Source organism: Sphaeramia orbicularis, chromosome 2 (assembly GCF_902148855.1).
Source record: "Sphaeramia orbicularis chromosome 2, fSphaOr1.1, whole genome shotgun sequence".
Taxonomy (NCBI): Eukaryota; Metazoa; Chordata; class Actinopteri; order Kurtiformes; family Apogonidae; genus Sphaeramia; species Sphaeramia orbicularis.
Genome location: NC_043958.1, coordinates 7,383,860 through 7,397,637, shown reverse-complemented (window position 1 = coordinate 7,397,637; position 13,778 = coordinate 7,383,860).

The following is a 13,778-nucleotide window of genomic DNA, read 5'->3' as shown; positions in this document are numbered from 1 at the left end:
TTACCCATAATTCTCTGCTCAATCAAGAATGTTGTAATTGTCGTCATCTGTAAATGTAAAATAGCAGCAAGCCAACCAAAACTAGGCTACTGAGTGGTTCAACATATACAAAAATGCAACTAACTGCTGTCAAACATATTTCTAAATACTTTTTATTAGATTTAAATTAAATAATAGTTAAATAATAACGTGTCAGTTGACTTGCACACATATTCCCTGTTTAAGTCATGGTGCTAATGAAACAGAAGGTGGCCACATCTTCATCAATAAAACAAACACTCAGCTTCTAATGTTTTCTCAAAAGACCCATATATTTAATGCTTTTAACTTAATTTTAACTGTTTGTAAATACCCTCCGATCTCTAACTGGACACCTAAACCACAGAATTTAGCTTGCTATCTAATGTTAGCTGCCGTTAGCTTGCTAACAAATGGTAGCTCCTCTAACATGTGAGAAAATTTATTTTTTGTTTACCAGTAATAATATGTAGCATTAGCACGTTTCAGTAGAAAAATTATCTGTTTTTAACCAGTAAACACAGACACTGTCTTAAATTGCTGAAAACAGGAAGTTGTCACATTTTTTCACAATTATACAGACAACCTAAGCCCCGCCCCTTCCACTGAGTCCAACCTTTTTTATGCATGGCTTTAACGCGCTCAGAACCTTGGTGGAGGTGATACTACATTAGTATCTGACGGTACCTGGTGGTTGTTGTTCTCACATAATGGAAAGACTAGAATCAAGCGGAGCTGAGCTGATTCCAACACTGGAAAAGTACAACAAAATGCAACAAACTGAACACGACAAAGAACATTATCTTTGAGTGGTAAGTACATGTGTGTGACTTTTAGAAATAATGTTCATGTCCAGATGTCCATGTACCTTTGGCCACAGAGTGTATGTCAGCATCTCATGATAAAAGTGTCCTAATAAGCAAAGACTTCAAGTATTATAGAAATATCACAACAAATAGCTGTTTTTGTCATGACCATAAAAATCCAATAACTGGGAATAATCACATAATTGTAATCAGATTTACAAGCATATGTTGTGATGGTACTCAAACTGCTATTATTGTCTTCCTCTCACTTCTGTTTTCTATGTTTGTTTGCTTTTTTACAACTGTGCAGATGTAAAAGAATGAAATTAATCATATTCATGGGTATACATGCATGAAGACATCAGAGTACTGGGTGGAAAGCCAGGAGTGTTGATCCAGTTTCTCACAATCAGATTACTGCTGTTATCTGATAAAACATATTGCATTATGCTGTTTACATGATCACTTAAATAATCTGATAACTCCAGAAATCAGCAATAGCTGATTGTAATAGTTTTGGATTTTTCATTATAGTGTAGTTTTATTTAGTTTTGACTTTTTTTCTCTAATTCAGTTAGATTTAATTAGTTTTTACAGCAGGTTTGCTAGTTTTTATTAGTTTTCAATTTTTTCTAAATGCTTAGTTTTAGTTTAGTTTTAGTTTTTTCACATCTTGTATCTTCCTCGCTGTTGTATTCAAACTAATCCCATATAGGACTCTGCTGCTTTCTCCCAACTTTCGTCTCCATGTTTCCAGGTAGAGTGGGGACAGGAAGACGATTCTAAACGACACATGACGAGAAGCGACGGACTGTGAAGTGCCGCCAGCTAAAATTGGTCGAGTGAAATAAATCGATTTCATATCAATCTGACATTGACAAAGACGAAAACAAAGGGAATTTTATCCGTAACTTATACATTTTAGTTAGTTTTGTAAGCACACAATACAGTTTTAGTTATTTTTTTTCTTTTAATTATAGTTTTTATTTATTTCCGTTAACAAAAATGTTTTTTCAATTCTAGTTTTCGTCATTTCATTGGTTTTCGTTCATGATAAAAACCTCGGGAATCAGATAATGATGGGAGTTGCAGTAATGTGCATGTAAACCAGGTTACTGTCACAGAAAACAGGTCGATCATTAATGACATCAGGGGTTTTCAGAGATGTCAACTTTCTCTTCCTGAATGTCTCTCGCTGTCGAACATCGTCTTTCCTTGCAGACTTCATCTTGTTTTTTTTGGGGGGGGGTGGGGGGGTTCCTGGAGCCTGTCTGGCCTCGGGCTGGTTTCGTGGCCGAACAGGAGCATCATCTCATCTGGAGAGCAGAATTTGTGGGATTTTCTAAGGGTCTGACCGCCGACTTTGATCTCTGCATCCATCCATCTTCAATACAGATTAACCCTTATCGCTGCCAGCCCAGAGACGGCAAACACCAAGACCACTGCCCACGGATTTACCGCCACCGGCCCCCTAGTCACTTTCAACATGTAATCTGTTACAGATTATGACAGATTACAGATCAGATGCTTCAATAGCTGTTGTAATTATAAAGGACTTAGCGGGCAGTCAGACACGATTGGTCCAGATTTAGGAAAATTATCATCTGGTTCGCTCCTTATCATCACCCAGTCATTATGAATCATTGTTGTTAATTGTTTTCTGTCATCAGTGCACATTTCCATTTTAACAGGACTCTTAGTAAACCTCAAATCAATCAGATCTGATTGGACACTGGCTTTTGCAGCTGTCAAAATAGACTACAGGGATTCAATAAACTGGATAGAGTATGACTTGACCAGTATGTGGGACAAACAGAATACATGTAACTGTGTTGTGTAGACTATTTAATACAGGCGTGTCAAACTCATTTTGGTTCAGGGGCCACATTTAGCCCAATTTGATCTCAAGTGGACCAGACCAGAAAAATAACGACATAATAACCTATCAATAATGACAAATCCAAGTTTTTCATTTTGTTTTAGTACAAACCCCCCACCCCCACCCCCACGCACACACATACTTAAATTATGAAAATATATGAAAAAACTGAAATTAGAAAAATGACTGCAATTTTAACAATATTAGGCCTCAATTTATTATTTATACATGTACATTACACACAATGTTACACAAACATTTGGTAACAGGCATAATATTGTTAAAATTTTGGCGTTTGGAACTAAAATTAGAATTATTTCTACAATATTACATCTCTTATTATTAACACAACTTACAGATCACAGTGAATCTATAAATGCACAAAACCTTTAGTAACAGGCCGAATATTGTTAAAATTGCACATTTCGGGTTGTTCATCTTTGTTTTTATTTATGTATTTATTTGCATTTTATTGTGAAGTGATAGTTTTGTAAAAGTAAATATTTTCACAGTGCAATGTTATTTTTTTCACCTAAATTTTTTTTACCTAATTTTTCAAGAAGAAAATTTGTAGTTGCCATTATTTATGGGTTATTGCTGGGATAGGCTCCGGCACCCCCACGACCCTCACCAGGACTGAGCGATTCTGAAAATGAATGGATGGAAGTACTTAGTTTGACTTTTATTTCCTTTTGACAGTTGTGACTTGACAGTTTTTGCAGTGACACCAATCGCGAAAATGTGTGATTTGTTAATAAAACTGATAAAATGCATGTTATTGTTCTTCAATCTAAATCAAAAACATGGAAAAAGTTAAGCGGCAAAGCTCACTACAAGAACATTTGTGTCACTGCCAGAACTGTTGTACATTTTCACACAAATATCAGTATTTTTTTCTCTGTACATTTTCAAAACAGTACTATGGTTTTCATTAAATGGATGGAAGAACAGAAACAAATGAGAGTGTATCTTCAGTGTACACGGTTCCTACAGCTTTCTACAAGTAAAATTTAAGACATTTTAAGACCTTTTTAAGATAACTTCAAACAAAATGTAATGCCTACTTCATGGCCGTGCTGGCAAAAATTTGTGACTCCCAGAATTTAGGGAAATGCATTGATTTACGCCTTGATTCCCACTGTTCTGAGTCATTTCTCACCAAAGGCTGCAAAATTAGCGATAATTGGTTCCTAATTTCAAAATAAATTTTTGGAACAGGTGGAACCGAGTCGACTAACGTTACTTTCTTTGTAGTTTGGGCATTTCCCAGGCACATTTAAACACAAAACAGCCAACAAGTTTATGGCAACATAACTTAAGACCTACCACATCAAATTTAAGACTTTTTTAAGGTATTAAATGTACATTTGTAAAATCAAGACTTTTAAGACTTTGTAAAGACCCTGCAGAACCCTGAGTGTATATGACACACTGCAGAGGTAACAGTATGAAAACTACTTAATACATATGGTGAAAACATTACCTAAAACAAAAACTACTTAAAAGACAAAATTACATAAGATACACGGTAACAGTGAAGTAGGAGATGCATCAAGACTCAATGGACAAAAAATGGAGAATGATTTGTGGAGAATTTTGCTGCTGACACTGGAAAGTGATTTACACGTTGAAATGACATTAATGTTCATCATTTCCACACTATATTTTGCTTAATTGTCTCCACATTACATTAATATGACGTGACATTCAGATTTTTATGCAGTTTTTTTTTTTACATTTCACAGCCTAGACTTTTTCACTTTTACTGCAGAAAAGAATGTGTGGATTGTCAAGTGTACAACATAATAATGTTAGCATAGAAAAAGAGACAAATGACGTACTCTCACCACAAAAGATACTCCAATAAACAACACAAAAGTACACAAGCATGTGGTAATGTAACATATGAACCACTTTTTAAGTCTTCATTACTCTGAAATTATTCTATACATGTGCTCATATACTACTTCAGGTCAGTATTCTGTAGTGTCATGTTTGGTTTTACTGATAATAAAACAGGAGACTTGCATTATTTCTTATGAACTAAATGTATTTTTATGTAAAGACTGTCCGATATATGGTGATAATGATCTAGGAGATTAGCTACATTTGCATTATTCGTTAAACTGGAGCCCTGTTAGATGATTTGCTAATATGAAATAATTTGATTGGTTGAGAAAAAAAAAAAAGCATGATTTAAGAAAGAATATTTATATTTCAGCACTAGCTAAACCAAAGGAACCATTTATTTAAAATTCCAACAAATTACTAGAAATAAACAACTGAATTGAATTGACTGAATACGTGAGTGTTCTGGTATGGATCAGGTACTTAAATACATTATACAAGTTGCATGTTTGATTGAAGAAATTTACATTTTTGTTATTTCAGGCTTTTTCCCCCCTTTTTTCCTGTGTGAAAACACTGAAAACTACAACATCTGCTGCCAACCTGAAGGTGATTCATTCATAGGGGAACAAAATGCACTTCAAAGACTAAGAGTAAACAGAATGTTCTACCATGGAGCCCTAAATTCACACAGTTTTGTTGTCTTTCTTTGTTTACCGGATTTCACTATAACTTGATGCTGTGGAAAATAAAAGGTCAAAGAAAAATTGGCTCTCCATCCATTTTTTGCTGACAAAACATCCCTCTGCCTTTGTGTTGACTTGAATAGAATGAATAAATGGACCTGAAAATGCTCACTTGAAAATGTCTAACCATAGATTTTTTTTTTAGTTAGTTTTTTTTTTATCGACAGTATATCCTCACCTCAACTCTTGTCTCTGCATTAAGTCCTTCCTTACTGCATGTTAACAGTCATGCTCATCTAACATAACCTTATTTTACTTTCACAACCTCAAATGAATGAATGAATGACACGTCCTGATGACTTCAACCTATAGGTTCATCTGTCACTAGACTAGTTTGGCAGGTAAGTCGACAGTTGACCTCAGGGCGAAGTCAAGGGAGGGTTAACGTCTGGTCAAAAAAATTAAATTATAATAATCTACACCAAATTTATATTTTTGGGAAGGAAATTACTTATATTTTCAGGAAAATGTATTTTGAAATGAGAAGAAATTTGTGAAAAAAAATTGGAGGAGTTTTGAGTGTGAATGTTTGGAAAGTGACAAAGCTTTCTGCCGTCATTCTGGGTTAATTATTATTATTATTATTATTATTATTATTATTATTAATAATAATAATAATAATAAATTGCATTTATAAAGCACTTTTCATTCAGCGGACTCTCAAAGTGCTACAGAGAGAAGACAGTCCAATAAAAAATAAAATACTGTATCAGGAATAAAAGACGAGAAAGAAGAATAAATAAAAATAATAAAATAAATAAAAAAAAAAATAAAAGACAACAAAGCATTGTGGTGGGCCATAAAAAGCCTGTCTAAACAGGAATGTCTTTAGTCCCTTTTTGAAGGAGTCCAGTAACTGAGGAGCTCTGAGGTGGTCAGGGAGGGAGTTCCAGATACGGGGGCCATCGATCATTTTAAAAACTCTCATAACTAAACTACATTTATTCCAAATATATTGATATATGACTATTATTATTTATGTCATATTCTAAACACAGTGTTTAAAATTAATCAATGCATATATCTATGAAAATACATTTGAATGTAATGTTAATAATATTTGTATGTTGTAAATAGTGTAAAAAAAAAAAAAAAAAAAAAAAAAAAAAAAACTACATGATATTGATAATTGAAATAAAAATGTTTGATATTTACTTGTGTTGTCCAAAACGTGATGCTGCCATTTGTCAAAACTCTTGCTATTTAGGTATGATCAAATATTTTTTTCCTTTAATCAATTATTAGGTTGTAAAATAGAGGGTTTAAGGTATACACTTAATACATTTTAGGATAAAAATGTCATAGGGACTTCCCTTTTGAGAACTTTTTAATTCTTGCAGAAAATAGACGTTAATATTTTGTCCATCCATGGCACAGTAGTTTTTGATATTTTTAATTTAAAAATATTTTAAACTAAAATTTGCCCTTTGAGTATGTTAAAGATGGCATTTAACCCTTTATAATTATGTGTAATATTTGTCTTAAACTTGTCTGGTTCAAAAGTTACCAATCAAAAAGTAGTGGACTGTCCATCCACTGATCCTTCAGTGAAGCCTCTAGATTTTAGACGAACCATGAACACACAACAAAAATGCTAATATTTGCTTTAATCCGACTCTTTGTCCAAGGCTTTCATTTGTTTTAGAAGGTAGGGGATTAACAGATTCTCACTGGATTTTGTATTAAAATGATTACAAGTTTGTCAAGATGAAGAGTCCACTTGGCAACACAAAACAACAATTAGGAGAGATTAGACTTTAGTGTTTTACCCTTCGGGGAGTTACATGTGAAATTATCTTGATGTGCTAATGGGGCAAACAGTGAATCACTTGAATCAATGGATTGGATTATTTCTAGTCCCACATGACCCTAATATCCCACTTGAGTTTCTGAAACCCAGTCCTGAATGACAGAATTTATTTAGTACTACCTTGAAGAGGAGAAAATCTTATTCGATAAAAGACTGAAAAATTAACAACCCGCTCCTGTGAACACTTTCTACTGCACATTTATTTCTTACTAAACTGTAAGCAAAAGGCCTCACTTGAGTTTTGACGTGTAAAATGACAGCAAAGTCAACAACGATTTCCTGATTTCATGACAACTTTGGTTTATTGCACAGCTCTGTATGTGTTTGTAAGTGTACGCATTTAAACAGATGTTTTCTTTCCTTCTTTCAGTTCAATTTCTGTACTTTTGTCTTTACTGAATTTCAGGGTCACGTACCAAAAGGGGTCAGAGGGCTGTTTTTATTAAGTCACCAACTGGCAAAGTAAAAGACGTAATAATAATAATACTATATGTGAATGATATTTCTTAATTGAAATAGAGAAATAGTGGTCTTTGGATGAGTTTATAAAGTGTTGACTTCCATGACATCATGATGAGAAACCTCAGTTGTAAAAGACACGACATGAAGAATATGAAGTGAAAGATGCAACACGACGAAAATTATGTAAATGACACAACAGAAAAGAACAAACACAAGAGAAAAATACCATCAAAGACACAATACGATGACAATTACATAAAACATACGAGACAAATGTGAAATGAAACACATAAGTTCAAACAGACAGAAATGATGTAAAAGACTCAAGATTCAATGATATTAATCAAGACAAAAAAGGGCATAAACCACTCAATAAAGGAAAAAAGGTGTAAAAGACAGAACAAGACATGAATTACATTAAAAATGCAACAAATGATGAAAAAGGCACGACACAAAAATTACATATAAAACATCCAACAGGACAAAAATGCCCTAAATGACACAGATGAAATTACTTAAAACAACCAAACTGTTATAAAACACAATAATATATACACAATAAGAGGAACATGGAGTGAAAGATGCAACAAAATTACAAAGATGCAACAAGACGAAAATGACAAGAAAAATTCAGTGAAACACTGCGAAAACAGTGTAAGATGATGAAAATGTCAGAAAAGATGTAAGACTGAAATAAGAAAAATATAGAAGGACAAAAATGAATTTAAAGTACATAAAAGATGAAGATGAGAGTGATGTAAAAAACAAAACACAAATGACATTAAATACTAGGGCATAATAACTAAAGAAAAAAAGACAACAGCTCAACAAGGCAAAAAATGACATTACAGATGTAAACAAAACAGAAATGATGGTAAGAGATTTTCAAACAGCTTTTTAATGTAACACGAAAATGTTGATACGTCCATTATTACTCCTGTATATAGAAATGTCACTGTTCTGTCCTTTTATTTTACATTTCTTGATTTTATTGCATTTATGGCTTGAATGAAAATAAGGCTGTAGTTGTTGGTTTTATCACTTTTATAAAGAAATGTGGGACAGAAAACTTAACATAATCATTAAAATGTGAGCAACATTTGATGTTGTTGACTCAGTTTTTATTGTTAATTATGATGATGATGATTATGATGATTATTATTACATACTTATATCACTTACTCATTACTTATCATTGTTACAACTGCTTTTATTATGATTATTACTATTACTACTGCTACTTTTATTATTATTACAATTAGTATTTCTAATGTGCAATTGCCTGTTTTTGCTACTTTTTTATAGTTATTATAAATTTTATTCCAAATAAATACATTTTTATTTTATAATAGTTATAATTATTGTTTTCTTTTATCTTCTAATTCTTCATATATCTGTACATTCTGTACATTTTGCTGCTACTGGACCTTCAATTTTCTGGAGGGTTCTGACCAAAGGATCAATAAAGTTGTATCTAATCTAATCTAATCTAATCTAATCTAATCTAATGATGATGACATTCTTTATTCAGTCATCACATAATACAACCACTGTCAACACTACAAACATTACCAACAGGCAGAAGCATAATTCTTATATTAATGCCTGTCCTATATAACAAATTAAGATACCCAGCATTCAATAAAGGAAAAATAAAAAACAAAAATGCAAACAACCAAACAAACAAACAAGCAAAAACATAAGAAGTGAAACTAAACCAAAAAAAATAGAGAACATAACCAAACACAATTAACTGTAATTTAATGTAGAGATCTAATCTAATCTAATCTAATCTAACATTTGCATGAACTAGATTAACATAAATTACTTTTGTTGTTTAATGCTTCAGTCATAAATCTTTGCACAGTAAAAGGTGTTTTACTTAAAATCTGTGCATTGAAAGAGACAATAAGCAAAGAAATGCCGAAGAGCCAAAGCTGAGGTAAAGAAATAGTTTAAGAAGATGTGAAAGAAAATGAAATCTCTAGGCCTCTGAGGAGAGGGCGACAAAACACAACACTTGAAAAAGATCTCCATCATCCATCTATCTCAAACTATCTCCCGTTTCCAAAAGATACTTAGGGGGCTGTTTGAAGAGGAATGAGCGGTTCAGGGGATGGAGCTGTGGGCTCCAGACGACTCAGGGCTCTGTTTGAGGATTAGGAGTTTACATGGAGAGCTGGAGACCTGGTGTGATGAGCTCTGCCGAGCCGCCAAGGGGGCCGGGCTGAGCCACGCATTCCTCTAAAGAGTGACGGACAGGCGGAGTTCAGAGGCAACGCAAACATTTATGTTGTGGAAACTGCATTTGAGGGAAGGGACGGCCATTTACTACGACTGTCTGGATAAATGATGAAAAACATGGTGCCAGCCTAAATTTATTTACAATTATAGAAAAAAAAAAGTGTACTTCTTAATTCTCTTTTAGTTCTCATGTGCAATATCCTTGAGTGTAATGTGTGGATAGCATTTATTTTTAGATCTTTACTACAAGTCACTGTGCTATTGTCTTTTAATTGTTGTATACTGCTTATATCTTTGGACTTTTACTCTGATTATATCTTTTAATCTTTTATAGTTGCACTCTGAGAGACCTGAATGTGTACAAATGACAAATAAAACTATCTAATCTAGTTGTTAATAAGGTTAATGGTTAATTAGTGTGTAAGGGTTAATTTCTCTTTATATATAAATGTTTCACATCCAGTGCCGTAGACGCCATGGAATGACAATCCGAGAGTTAGTGCTTCATAAGTGATTTATTATTTCCAATACATCATTGTTCATATGTCAGATCCTATAGCCATGAAAAAGCATAGTTTACTGTCAATAAATGCACAATAAATGACTAATTAACCTTAACATGGTAGTTTTTGCTTGAGATCATGCACCTGCAAAATATTGAAGTTAAAAAAGTAATTAAACATTAAGTTAATGACCCGTTGTCATTGTTAAGAAGGTTCATGGTTAGTAAATGCATAGTTAAGGTTGATCAGGCATTGTTCTAACATAATCTCCTGCTGCTGCAAAAACACATCATTTACTGTTATTAACTATGCATTTATTAAGAGTTAATGATGTACTTTAACGATTAACAGTGCATTGCAAGAATAAAACCTTACTGAAATGAGTGAATCTGTTATTATGTGAATTATTAAGTGCATAATCAAAATCACATTTCATCTTAATAAAGTGACGAGATGTTCTGCAACAGTGTAATGTTATTATTAACAACTAAAATAAAACCATATTGTTCCAATGCAGCCTATAAACTATTTAAATCTTAATAAATGTCTTATAATCTGACAATAACATGCACAATGATGCTGTTATTGACACTTATTAACACATTATAATGTTAATATGCAACCTTAAGGACTTATAATGGGCTTATTGTCTATTAACCAATACTTACTACTAAAACCATATACTATTAATTTATTGAGCTTTGCACTACTTTGTAGAAAACCACTCAAATAATTAAACTGAATGACATTAAAAGGCACAAATGTGCTACAAAATACATTCAAGATATATAGATATATATAGTAATAATCACTCTCGTCTGGAGTGACCTGGGAAGGATGGGTGGTTTACAGTGATAACGACTCCATCTAGTGGATGCAACATGAATGGCTATTTGACCGACGAGAACCTGCATAAAAATCATAATAATAATTAAAAAAAAAACCCACTTTTTTCAGATTTTGTTAGAACAGGGGTTCCTAAAGTGGGTACTTGGAAGAAGCCCAGGGGGTACCTGAAATTTTTTGGGGAAAATACATTAAATAAGTCATCATGTACCAAATACAAAATAAATTAATGCTGAAATATAAAACACAATAAATACATTTATATAATAGTTTTGTTGTCAATCATCTTGTTTAAGCTTTGGTAACATTTTAAGAACGTTTCGATTTCAATTTTATATCATTCAAGATAACTTTTTTTGGGTAGCTTTTTTGTTAATAAAGGTTCATTTATTAATTAATGACAAATTTGTTTATTTTTCCTATCAATAAAAGTGGGCACTTTTCAGTTTATATTTTGCACACAAAATTTTCTTTTATATATTTATTTATTTATTACAGTTAAATATAAGTTGTTTGTTTACAAAGTTTTGAAAATATAAACTGACACCTTAGGCACAGCAACAAATTTTGTCAAATTTTTTTTTTCAATCAAAAATGCTGAAGCGAGAGTTGGGGAGTACTCCACTGTAAAAAGTTTGGAAACCACTGTGTTAGAAGATAGAGGCCGCTTTTGTTTGACCTTTCATTAAGTTATAATGTTGACAGTAAAGTACTGATACATCAGTGTGGAAATACTCCACTACACTCACAATCTCACTTCAATAAATGTACGGAAGAATTGTGATAAAATGTAGATTAAGCATGAAATTAAAGGTGTTTGTTGTGCAGAAGAATGTACACAATCAGCGTTTTACTATTATATGTGATGTTTTGGATTCATCTAACTGAAGCTTTGCACTCACATGTATGTTTTACTTTACATTAAATACTGGTAGTTTAATCCTCAACAAAGCATCATATTCCATTTTCCATTTTATGTTTCAGTATCTGTCCTCATAGAACCATGTATCTTTAAAAGTCTTTTTTTTTTTCATGAGATTAGAAAAAGAGGGCAGTTTTTTTGCTGTTTTGTGACAATGCATTTTGTGAATCCAGGTAAATTTTCAAAGAATTCACTCTGAATATTAAGGAAACGTGATAAGGACTCCATCTACAGGCCAAAAACTGAACTGCAATTGATGGACTAAAAATCACAGGAGGCACAAGCACGAGCACATAAATATGCATTCATTAGCAGTTAATTGTGCACTTATTTACAATGATTTTAAAAGAAAGAATAATATTTTATTAAAATGAATGGATCAGTTATCATTTATAGCAAGCTATAGTTTTTGCAGCAACAGGATTTGACTGAAAATAAAACCTTTATTAAGCACTTATTAACCTTATTAACAACTACTTATGCACTTGTTAACCATTACTTACAAAGGAAATGTATCAGTAACTTAACTTTTTTTTTTACTTTGATATTTTGCAGGTACAGGATCTAAAGCAAAAATGATCATATTAAGGTTAATTAATCATTTATTAAGCACTTATTGAGAGCAAACTGGCTATAGGATCTGATACAAGAACTATGTCTTATTGGCATTAATAAGTCACTTATTAAGCCATTATTAACTCTTTGAATGACATTAAAACAGTAACTTATTGAAAACAAAACTTTTACCAAGCACTTATTGACCTTCTAAACAAGAAATGACATCGTCTCAACTTTTTGGGACTTCAGGATAAAAATATGTTGTATATTTACAATAGAATTTCTTTTTTCCCTTCGCACCACTGCTGTACGCAATATGAATGAGTAGTTTTGTTTTGTTTTGTTTTTTCTAGTACTAAACTGCCTCTGCTCTTACTCGTATTTATATTCTCTCAAATCCTCTTTGCAATCCACTTTAACATCTTATTCATATATTCACAGGTTATTTATTGTACAGAGTTGTTCTTACTATCATTTATTCTATATTTTTTCCGACTTTCTTTGATTAGATTTCTTTGGTTGCATAAAAGTGTTAAAAGTTTAATCATGCTGTTCACATGCGCCTGTAGCCTCTTAAATCCAGTTGCCCCCGGTACCACAGTTCCTTCCACGTTACCATGGAAACGATATATGATGCTTGCGGCAGTATACACATTCTTTATATCCATGTAACCAGAAGAACAGCAGCTAAAACTCAAACCAATTTTTGGACACCAGAACACAATCCAAAACACAACCACTTAAATGGGCAAATATCTAAAGCAGTCGAACATTCTGAAACCAGCGTATGTCAGGAATACTTTAATAAAACACACCAATGAGACAAATTCTGCAGCACTAAGCTAAGACTACTGATAAAACTCACTGAACAAAACAAAGAAGAGCAATGAAGGTCACATTATAAAGCTATGATCATGAATATTGTCTTACCTTTGCTGTTTTCTAGTCATAACTTGGTTTCAAATTAATAAAACTTCTGTTGTAGGAAAATCCATTGTTTTGCGTTACATTGAAATGACTCCCACTAGAAACAAATGGCCCAGGGTTTAACTTTGCCTCTCGGGGACATATAAAGTTATTTGAAGTATATGAGCAGTCTGAAGGACATTTCCAGTGGCTGTTTAGCAAAGACAACT